Raw genomic sequence first — 12,634 nt, 5'->3', positions numbered from 1 at the left:
AAACCTAGCCAAATCTCATCCTAAACCTCTGTTCCACGCTCTCTATGTACCCCATCTGTCTCACCCCTGTCTGTTTACCCCTCCCCTTTAGAATGTAAGCTCTCATGAGTAGGGCCCTCTTCCCTCATGTGCTTATCCTTTTTCTTACTTTAATAATCTTCAACTGCACCAAATCCAGCAGTCTTCTGCCACCTGATACTTATTCCAGTGTCATCTGCTGATGTAACTATGTTTATTTACCCTGTACTTGTCCTATATTGTCGTCAACTGTAAGTTGCTGTTTTCCTGTTTTATTATTTGTTTATATACTCTGTAATTGGGCATTGCGGAACCCTTGTGGTGCCATAAAAGATAATTATAATAATAATAATAATAATAATAATGTGTACCACCATGTGCCCTGAAATAGAACAAGAGAAGTACAGTATTAAAAACAACACACTGCAAAGCAACAGAAATAGACGTTAAAAAGCAAATACCTATGCTGTCATTTGGCACAATTATTATTATTTTCACATTAATTTGCATGCACTTTACATATATTAAAAATGCATGTTACATTCACAATGTTACAGCCACAGTGTAGACAGCCTTAGACCATGCTCCCAATTTAAATATTCAAAATACCAATTTGGCAACAATTACTGGATATTGTTATTTGCATATTGTGTATTTTTTTTACTGTTGATTATAAAATCGTTTCCTTGCTTATTAATAGTTAATTACAGATCATAAATTTACTATAAAGTCAGTGGTTTACTGTGTGCTTTGTAGTAATAAACACTGTGATTCGGAGGTCAAAATGCAAAAGTTGTTTTACCATATAACCTAGTCTATATATTTTTTAAATAGATTTAGCAGGCAAAGCTATAATGGAGTTTGCTCAGCTTTACTACTATGGTCCTGCATATGGTTACTATACTGTATGTCTAACCAGGGGCGCTTTAAGAGAGGAGGAGGCCCGTGTGCCGCCTCCTCCGTTCAGACCCCCTTCTCTTTGCCAGCAGCACTGGAGAGTCTGTGGGAGTCATTCCGAGTTGATCATAGCTGTGCTAAATTTAGCACAGCTACGATCATGTTCCCAGACATGCGGGGGGACACCCAGCACAGGGCTAGTACGCCCTGCATGTCTGCCTTCCCCCCCCCCGCAGAAGTACAAAAGCATCGCACAGCGGCCCTGGTCGCAGCGGGTGCGTGTGATGTCATGCAGCGCTGCGGCCCGCCCCCAGCACGGTCCGGCCACGCCTGCATTGGCTGGACCACGCTCCCAAACGGCGGGCAAATGCCACCATGCCGCCCCCTCCCATCCAGCGACCGCCTCTGCCTGTCAATCAGGCAGAGGCAATCGCTAGGGAACGACGGCCTTCGGCCATCCGCCATGCGCCAGCGCACTGTGGCGCCGTCGCATGTGCAGTTCTGACCCGATCGCTGCGCTGCGAACAACTGCAGCGAGCGATCGGGTCGGAATGACCCCCTGAGTGCGCAGATCACTGGGAAAATGGTGCGACAGACATTTTCCCAGTGATTTCTCTACTGCACATGCGCAGAACACCCTGAAAATGACCACTGCTCCATTTCCATGGTGATTCCACAGCACTGCTGACATCAGCGCAGGACTCCAGAGGGGTACGTTTAAAAAAAATACTTAACCCATTGTAGATACGCCAATGGATCTAACTGGTTTTAGCTGATGGAATGCTGTGCAGTTTATTTAACAGTTCATGCCTGCTTCCAAGTTTGAGATTCTGGAGGCTAATAGACTGAGCTTGGATCTATAACAGTATTCAGTAGAGATGGGTAAAATTAAGTTTTTCTATGAGTTGAGACACAAGAGTCATCTCAGTGAAGTGACTTGACACAGTGGGGTAAATTTACTAAGGTGGGAGTTTTTTTTTAGATCTGGTGATGCCCATAGCAACCAATCATATTCTACTTAACATGTATCTAGCTGCTTCTAGAAGATAATAGAATCTGATTGGTTGCTATGGGCAACAACACCAGTTCTAAAAAACTCCCTCATTAGTAAATTTACCCCAGTGTCTCGGCACACAGCTCTTTCTGAGAATGCATTGTGCAGACTGCATAGAGTGACTCCTGGGACGTGGGAAATAGTGGAATGAGTGTGTGCACCATGCAGGTCACGACTTGTGATCCATGATGCACGTTTGCACTGTCTCTGGCTGCAGCTGAACTCAGCTAAGCACTCAGCACAATGAGTCCTTCCAACCTGCACACACATACAATCATTTATTTATTTTGTCCTAAAACTGTTCGCCAAACCAAGCATTCATCCACACATAACCTACAGTATGTTTGATTATATGTTAAAGCTGAATAAGTTTACCGAAGCAGTAAAAAAATAATGTATAATAACCTTACAAACCAGCTTTCAGTAGGAAGGAAGCTCCAGATATTGGGGAGGGGTGGGGGTTGCATTTTGGATTACTGTGGTCGCCTAGTATTCAGCCTGCAGGTGACAGATCAGGACTCAGGAGGACACCGAAGCAGCCCACTAACTCATGGAGCAGGAGTCAGAGAGTGAGTTGAGACTCAGAGAGTGAGACACTGTGCTGCAGTCACACAGTGAGTGTGAGCACTAAAACCCCTGCATAGCCAGCCGGGGGAAACTTGCCATGTTGTGTTGAAGAAGACAGCATTGGAAGGTAGTGTTGTTCAGACTACTGTGATGGTGCACATACACTTGTGCAATTTTGGCCGATTTCGATGGATCAAGATGAGAAATTGGATGAAAAGTGGCAAATCGCAGGTGTTTTACCTTCGATTCCGATCCGATGTGCAACCTCGTGCTCATCGGATCGGAGCTGGAGATCGCAAGGGCTGCATTATACATTTGTTGGATCCCGGATCCTTAACTGGGATCGCATAAGATACATCATATGCAAAAGAACTGCATATGATGTATCGAATGTTATCCTGCAGCCTGGAAAGCTGCCGGGGAGCTCACGGAAATCCTAAGCAACTTCTTCTCTTGGAGAAGTCGCATAAGTGTATGGGGACCTTGAGTGTCATGACTGATTTGATGAACGTGGAGGGAGACTGTGTGAGAGAGGCTAACAGTAGCCATCTCTATAGCAGTATAATATGATGTCCATCATGTCAATCTAATCTGCACACAGGTTTTCTGTTAATTATCCTGATATTGGTAAATTATGTAAAGTGACTCAATCCTTATATTATCGTTAATTGTAGTTCTGCTGTTGGAATTAGCCAGATGAGTTAGATAAATGGATGTAAATCATAGAATGTCAAACTTTTGTTTACCCTTCTTATTTGAACTTTATGAGTTGTATATATGGATTTGATATCTGCCTCTTCAAATCTGGGAAAAGAATGGAGCTTTTTCAGACAAATGTATGGGTATAATCTTTTTTTCTGGGATAGTGGATTTAGACACAATCCAAGTTTGAATATGAGGAATGCTAATTAAGGAAAATTAGAGTTAACATATTTGGTTTTGCCATCATTTGGTATGAGGAAGTTGAAGCAAATTTTGTCTTATTCTGGGACAGTCCATTTATGAAAGATGCTCAATGTATTCTTATGTATTTCCTTTGGTGTCTGTGTGTCATTGTTAACCTGAAGTGTATCAATCCATGCACCCTATAGTACAAAATGATTACCAATTGTTGCTAGAACTGGTTCACTCCATTAGTAATAAGGTGTGGATTTGTGAAGTAACTGTTGAGTTAACTGAAGTACTATATAATAGGGAAGTTGTTTTGATCTCAAATTGTGAGCAATGATAGCACTTTATTGTTGGTTTAGGAACTTGTGATCCTTTACATTCATCCAAACTACTTTAGCTTGCCCTGTAGAGTATGGTGATAAGATGTATAGTGAATATCCTGAATCAGTTATACAATTTATTTTGGAGACAGTACCATATGACCATAAATACAACATTGATATATTTTGGGATCATTGTCTTCAGAGGTGTAGCATTCTAATCAGTGCACAATTAACACCATCTCTTGTTAATCTCTTGATAGGATAGCGGGGGAAGCTCATTATCTCTGTTTATTTGGCTTCCAGTACATAATATAGGTTTCTGTGTTTGGATTATATGACTCATATTTGTTTTTATTACTACAGTAATTGGTCACAAATACACATGAAGATCTGTTGTTAAGTGGGGTTTATGGAAGAGGGACTGCAATGACTCTTAATACTATTTACACCATTGCTGTTTTTTACATTGTTTTTCTTTCCATATCTTGTAATAAAAATTAATTTATTCTGGAATAAACACAAAATATAATGAAAATATAAAATATAACACTAATCAACACAAAATATAATGAAATACTCAAAAGTGTTTTCCTAATTAACAATCACAAAAAGACAATAGTAGACTGTATAGTAATTCATTCCCTTTGCAACACCAAAATAAACACTAGAACAATAACTTGCCTTCAAACTGTCACATAATTTCAGCCCACCTGCAAGCAATTAATGTGTTTCAATTATTTTAATAACAAATGTACTTGTCAGAGAGGTCCCACAGTTGGTTTGTGCATTTCCAGTTTTGTTACTAATATAAAAAAACACATTTAAAACAAATCTGCTTCTTATCAAATCCTATAATCAATGTACATTGTGTGATGTTACTATATGTGTTACAAAGGAAATAAGAATTACATATTGATAACATCTTTTATTCAAAATGTATAATGAGCATTATCAAGTTTATCATAAATACATGGAGGGACTGATTCTGAGTTGTATGCAAATGCATTTGCTGCTGTGAATTTGTATGCAGTGGTTGCACAATAATAAGCAAATATAGCAGCCGCTGGGATTTACATTGAGATGCCCACTGGTGCCTTTACTAATCCCAGTGGCTACATATAAAGATGCAGCAGACATTGCATATTAGTCGATTATTGAGATTCGGTGTAACCTATGGTCACGCAGTATGGTGCATAAAGTAGCACCACAGAGACATTGCAGCTGCGTACAGGATCACAGTTGCAGCTGCAAACACCGTTACATGCAAGCATTTTTTCTGATACTTCCAATTAACTCCACAAAGGGGTCTTTGAATGCGAATTACTTTGCAAATAAATTCTCTCTGCGACTGCCATTGCAAGACCATTGCGGAACATGCGCAGTGTGATTTAGACACATGCACAGTGGTAAAGATTTGTACTGTGTACTAAATCGACATTGCATACAACTCTGATCCTCCAAAGCTCAATGTTATAAAAACATCTAAGGAGGCCTATGGCAACTCCAACAGAACAAAATCTTCCATGGCAGATATTCAAGAAGCTATTCATGGCAAAGCAATAACCTGGACCTTTCACAAAACTGCTCTACCGTATATGTGAAATGATAAACATTATTTTTGAAAAAAACTCACATAAAATCTCACCTAGCATTTGCCAATAAAGAATGTGGGGGACCCTCATACCCAGTGGTGATGAGTCTACAAGGTCTGATGAGACCATGAGCCAACTTGGCTAAGCATTACTGTATGTTTGGCACAAGAATATCATGGCACGTGATCCCAAGAATGCTATCCTATTTGATATAACTGCAGTATTTTATTCTGCAATGTGTGCAATTTTTCATCACTGTGTGCATTAATGGAGCTGCAGATTTATTCTTCCTTAACATCTATTACCTGCCTGGAGTTTCAGTACTGCTCATCACTTGTCTGGTGAGCGGTTTCTTTTTCAAACTGTCAGCAATGTGGAATAAACATCATTACAAGGAGTGTCATCACCCTCCGGGTGAATTATTGTAACATGTCTCTCACCTCGCTTTTTAATACATCTCAGCGTTAAGACATCCTGCATTGCTGTGCTAAGCGGCAATGCAGCATGCCTCTTAGTGCTAAGAGGGGCAACATAATACATCTTCCCCCATGTCAGTAAACATCTTATAAGCTGGAGGGGAGAAACCCTGCTCCAGTACAAACAGCAGTATATATATATATATATATATATATATTAGTGATGTGCACCGGAAATTTTTCGGGTTTTGTGTTTTGGTTTTGGATTCGGATTCGGTTCCGCGGCCGTGTTTTGGATTCGGACGCGTTTTGGCAAAACCTCCCTGAACATTTTTTGTCAGATTCGGGTGTGTTTTGGATTCGGGTGTTTTTTTACAAAAAAACCCTCAAAAACAGCTTAAATCATAGAAGTTGGGGGTCATTTTGATCCCATAGTATTATTAACCTCAATAACCATTACTTACACTAATTTCCAGTCTATTCTGAACACCTCACAATATTATTTTTAGTCCTAAAATTTGCACCGAGGTCGCTGGATGACTAAGCTAAGCGACCCAAGTGGCCGACACAAACACCTGGCCCATCTAGGAGTGGCACTGCAGTGTCAGACAGGATGGCAGATTAAAAAAATTGTCCCCAAACAGCACATGATGCAAAGAAAAAAAGAGGTGCAATGAGGTAGCTGTGTGATTAAGCTAAGCGACCCAAGTGGCCGACACAAACACCTGGCCCATCTAGGAGTGACACTGCAGTGTCAGACAGGATGGCAGATTAAAAAAATTGTCCCCAAACAGCATATAATGCAAAGAAAAAAAGAGGCGCAATGAGGTAGTTGTGTGATTAAGCAAAGCGACCCAAGTGGCCGACACAAACACCTGGCCCATCTAGGAGTGGCACTGCAGTGTCAGACAGGATGGCAAATTAAAAAAATTGTCCCCAAACAGCACATGATGCAAATAAAAAAAGAGGCGCAATGAGGTAGCTGTGTGACTAAGCTAAGCGACCCAAGTAGCCGACACAAACACCTGGCCCATCTAGGAGTGGCACTGCAGTGTCAGACAGGATGGCACTTCAAAACAATAGTCCCCAAATAGCACGATTCAAAGAAAAAAAGAGGCGCAATGAGGTAGCTGTGTGACTAAGCTAAGCGACCCAAGTGGCTGACACAAACACCTGGCCCATCTAGGAGTGGCACTGCAGTGTCAGACAGGATGGCACTTCAGAAAAATAGTCCCCAAACAGCACATGATGCAAAGAAAAAATGAGGCGCAATGAGGTAGCTGTGTGACTAAGCTAAGCGACCCAAGTGGCCGACAAAAACACCTGGCCCATCTAGGAGAGGCACTGCAGTGTCAGACAGGATGGCACTTCAAAAAATAGTCCCCAAACAGCACATGATGCAAAGAAAAATGAAAGAAAAAAGAGGTGCAAGATGGAATTGTCCTTGGGCCCTCCCACCCACCCTTAGGTTGTATAAACAGGACATGCACACTTTAACAAACCCATCATTTCAGCGACAGGGTCTGCTTACAACTGTGACTGAAGTGACTGGTTAGTTTGGGCCCCCACCAAAAAAGAAGCAATCAATCTCTCCTTGCACAAACTGGCTCTACAGAGGCAAGATGTCCACCTCCTCCTCATCGTCCGATTCCTCACCCCTTTCACTGTGTACATCCCCCTCCTCACAGATTATTAATTCGTCCCAACTGGAATCCACCATCTCAGGTCCCTGTGTACTTTCTGGAGGCAATTGCTGGTGAATGTCTCCACGGAGGAATTGATTATAATTCATTTTGATGAACATCATCTTCTCCACATTTTCTGGAAGTAACCTCGTACGCCGATTGCTGACAAGGTGAGCGGCTGCACTAAACACTAGTAGGGGGGGGCAACTTAGGTAAAATAAAGCCAGTTTGTGCAAGGGCCTCCAAATTGCCTCTTTTTCCTGCCAGTATACGTACGGACTGTCTGACGTGCCTACTTGGATGCGGTCACTCATATAATCCTCCACCATTCTTTCAATGGTGAGAGAATCATATGCAGTGACAGTAGACGACATGTCAGTAATCGTTGGCAGGTCCTTCAGTCCGGACCAGATGTCAGCACTCGCTCCAGGCTGCCCTGCATCACCGCCAGCGGGTGGGCTCGGAATTCTTAGCCTTTTCCTCACAGCCACAGTTGCAAGAGAATGTGAAGGAGGAGCTGTTGACGGTTCACATTCCGCTTGACTTGACAATTTTATCACCAGCAGGTCTTTGAACCTCTGCAGACTTGTGTCTGCCAGAAAGAGAGATACATCGTAGGTTTTAAAACTAGGATCGAGCACGGTGGCCAAAATGTAGTGCTCTGATTTCAACAGATTGACCACCCGTGAATCCTGGTTAAGCGAATTAAGGGCTCCATCCACAAGTCCCACATGCCTAGCGGAATCGCTCTGTTTTAGCTCCTTCAATCTCTCCAGCTTCTTCTGCAAAAGCCTGATGAGGGGAATGACCTGACTCAGGCTGGCAGTGTCTGAACTGACTTCATGTGTGGCAAGTTCAAAGGGTTGCAGAACCTTGCACAACGTTGAAATCATTCTCCACTGTGCTTGAGTCAGGTGCATTCCCCCTCCTTTGCCTATATCGTAGGTAGCTGTATAGGCTTGAATGGCCTTTTGCTGCTCCTCCATCCTCTGAAGCATATAGAGGGTTGAATTCCACCTCGTTACCACCTCTTGCTTCAGATGATGGCAGGGCAGGTTCAGGAGTGTTTGCTGGTGCTGCAGTCTTCGGCACGCGGTGGCTGAATGCCGAAAGTGGCCCGCAATTCTTCGGGCCACCGACAGCATCTCTTGCACGCCCCTGTCGTTTTTTTAAATAATTCTGCACCACCAAATTCAATGTATGTGCAAAACATGGGACGTGCTAGAATTTGCCCACAAGTAATGCACGCACAATATTGGTGGCATTGACCGATGTCACAAATCCCCAGGAGAGTCCAATTGGGGTAAGCCATTCTGCGATGATGTTCCTCAGTTTCCGTAAGAGGTTGTCAGCTGTGTGCCTCTTCTGGAAAGCGGTGATACAAAGCGTAGCCTGCCTAGGAACGAGTTGGCGTTTGCGAGATGCTGCTACTGGTGCCGCCGCTGCTGTTCTTGCTACGGGAGGCAATACATCTACCCAGTGGCCTGTCACAGTCATATAGTCCTGAGTCTGCCCTGGTCCACTTGTCCACATGTCCGTGGTTAAGTGGACATTGGGTACAACTGCATTTTTTAGGACACTGGTGACTCTTTTTCTGACGTCTGTGTACATTTTCGGTATCGCCTGCCTAGAGATATGGAACCTAGATGGTATTTGGTACCGGGGACACAGTACCTCAATCAATTCTCTAGTTCCCTGTGAATTAATGGTGGATACCTGAAACACGTTTCTCACCGCCCAGGCTGCCTGAGTTATCAGCTTTGCAGCAGGATGACTGCTGTGATATTTCATCTTCCTCGCAAAGGACTGTTAAACAGTCAATTGCTTACTGGAAGTAGTACAAGTGGTCTTCCGACTTCCCCTCTGGGATGACGATCGACTCACAGCAGCAACAACAGCAGCGCCAGCAGCAGTAGGCGTTACACTCAAGGATGCATCGGAGGAATACCAGGCAGGAGAGGACTCGTCAAACTTGACAGTGACATGGCCTGCAGGACTATTGGCTTTCCTGTCTAAGGAGGAAATTGACACTGAGGGAGTTGGTGGTGTGGTTTGCAGGAGCTTGGTTACAAGAGGAAGGGATTTAGTTGGCAGTGGACTGCTTCCGCTGTCACCCAAAGTTTTTGAACTTGTCAATGACTTCTGATGAATGCGCTCCAGGTGACGTATAAGGAAGGATGTTCCTAGGTGGTTAACGTCCTTACCCCTACTTATTACAGCTTGACAAAGGCAACACACGGTTTACACCTGTTGTCCGCATTTCTGTTGAAATAATTCCACACCAAAGAGGTGTTTTTTTTTGTATTTTGAGCAGGCATGTCAATGACCATATTCGTCCCACGGACAACAGGTGTCTCCCCGGGTGCTGACTTAAACAAACCACCTCACCATCAGAATCCTCCTTGTCAATTTCCTCCCCAGCGCCAGCAACACCCATATCCTCATCCTGGTGTACTTCAACAGTGACAGCTTCAATTTGACTATCAGGAACTGAACTGCGGGTGCTCCTTCCAGCACTTGCAGGGGGCGTGCAAATGGTGGAAGGCGCCACCTCTTCCCGTCCAGTGTTGGGAAGGTCAGGCATCGCAACCGACACAATTGGACTCTCCTTGGGGATTTGTGATTTAGAAGAACGCACAGTTCTTTGTTGTGCTTTTGCCATCTTAACTCTTTTAAGTTTTCTAGAAGGAGGATGAGTGCTTCCATCCTCATGTGAAGCTGACCACTAGCCATGAACTGTATCGTAAATGGCACATTGGCAAATTTACGCTTCTCCTCAGACGATTTTGTTTTAGATTTTTGGGTCATTTTACTGAGCTTTATTTTTGGATTTTACATGCGCTCTACTATGACATTGGGCATCGGCCTTGGCAGACGACGTTGATGGCATTTCATCGTCTCGGCCATGACTAGTGGCAGCAGCTTCAGCACGAGGTGGAAGTGGATCTTGATCTTTCCCTATTTTACCCTCCACATTTTTGTTCTCCATATTTTAATGTGTGGAATTATATGCCAGTAATATATCAATAGCAATGGCCTACTACTATATATACTGCACACAACTGAAATGCACCACAGGTATGGATGGATAGTATACTTGACAACACAGAGGTAGGTAGAGCAGTGGCCTACTGTACCGTACTGCTATATATTATATACTGGTGGTCAGCAAAATTATGCACTGTCCTCCTACTATATATATACTGTGCAAAACTTAAATGCACCACAGGTATGGATGGATAGTATACTTGACAACACAGAGGTAGGTAGAGCAGTGGACTACTGTACCGTACTGCTATATATTATATACTGGTGGTCAGCAAAATTATGCACTGTCCTCCTACTATATATATACTGTGCAAAACTTAAATGCAGCACAGGTATGGATGGGATAGTATACTTGATGACACAGAGGTAGGTAGAGCAGTGGCCTACTGTACCGTACTGCTGTATATTATATACTGGTGGTCAGCAAAATTATGCACTGTCCTCCTACTATATATATACTGTGCAAAACTTAAATGCACCACAGGTATGGATGTATATAGTATACTTGACGATGCAGAGGTAGGTAGAGCAGTGGACTACTGTACCGTACTGCTATATATTATATACTGGTGGTCAGCAAAATTATGCACTATCCTCCTACTATATATATACTGTGCAAAACTTAAATGCACCACAGGTATAGATGGGATAGTATACTTGATGACACAGAGGTAGTAAGAGCAGTGGTCTACTGTACCGTACTGCTATATATTATATACTGGTGGTCAGCAAAATTATGCACTGTCCTCCTACTATATATATAATGTGCAAAACTTAAATGCACCACAGGTATGGATGGATAGTATACTTGACGACACATAGGTAGGTAGAGCAGTGGACTACTGTACCGTACTGCTATATATTATATACTGGTGGTCAGCAAAATTATGCACTGTCCTCCTACTATATATATATATACTGTGCAAAACTTAAATGCTCCACAGGTATGGATGGGATAGTATACTTGACGACACAGAGGTAGGTAGAGCAGTGGACTACTGTACCGTACTGCTATATATTATATACTGGTGGTCAGCGAAATTATGCACTGTCCTACTATATATATACTGTGCAAAACTTAAATGCACCACAGGTATGGATGGATAGTATACTTGACAACACAGAGGTAGGTAGAGCAGTGGACTACTGTGCAAAACTTAAATGCACCACAGGTATGGATGGATAGTATACTTGACAACACAGAGGTAGGTAGAGCAGTGGACTACTGTGCCGTACTGCTATATATTATATACTGGTGGTCAGCAAAATTATGCACTGTCCTCCTACTATATATATACTGTGCAAAACTTAAATGCACCACAGGTATGGATGGATAGTATATTTGACGACACAGAGGTAGGTAGAGCAGTGGACTACTGTACCATACTGCTATATATTATATACTGGTGGTCAGAAAAATTATGCACTGTCCTCCTACTATATATATACTGTGCAAAACTTAAATGCACCACAGGTATGGATGGGATAGTATACTTGACGACACAGAGGTAGGTAGAGCAGTGGCCTACTGTACCGTACTGCTATATATTATATACTGGTGGTCAGCAAAATTATGCACTGTCCTCCTACTATATATATACTGTGCAAAACTTAAATGCACCACAGGTATGGATGGGATAGTATACTTGACGACACAAAGGTAGAGCAGTGGACTACTGTACCGTACTGCTATATAAATACTGGTGGTCAGCAAAATTCTGCACTGTCCTCCTACTATATACAACAATGCAGCACAGATATGGAGCGTTTTTCAGGCAGAGAACGTATAATACTGGTGGTTACTGGTCAGCAAAACTCTGCACTGTCCTCCTACTATATAATACTGCTGGTCCCCAGTCCCCACAATAAAGCAATTAGCACACTGAGCACAGATATTTGCAGCACACTGAGCACAGATATGGAGCATTTTTCAGGCAGAGAACGTATATTACTGGTGGTCACTGGTCACTGGTCAGCAAAACTCGGCACTGTACTCCTCCTATATAATACTGCTGGTCCCCAGTCCCCACAATAAAGCAATTAGCACACTGAGCACAGATATTTGCAGCACACTGAGCACAGATATGGAGCGTTTTTCAGGCAGAGAACGTAGATATTTGCAGCACACTGAGCACAGATATTT

At 42.8% G+C, this 12,634-nt stretch overlaps 1 protein-coding gene across 2 annotated transcripts in view; it reads left to right on the top strand.

Annotated features, from left to right (window-relative positions):
• The window catches only part of GABRA5 (gamma-aminobutyric acid type A receptor subunit alpha5), a 301,112-nt gene that overhangs the window by 148,336 nt on the left and 140,142 nt on the right, over nt 1-12,634 (top strand). The gene's annotated exons all lie outside the window — the stretch shown is intronic.

This window comes from Pseudophryne corroboree, chromosome 2 (genome assembly GCF_028390025.1).
Source record: "Pseudophryne corroboree isolate aPseCor3 chromosome 2, aPseCor3.hap2, whole genome shotgun sequence".
In the NCBI taxonomy this organism is placed as follows: domain Eukaryota; kingdom Metazoa; phylum Chordata; class Amphibia; order Anura; family Myobatrachidae; genus Pseudophryne; species Pseudophryne corroboree.
This window is presented reverse-complemented; position numbering and strand designations above follow the sequence as displayed.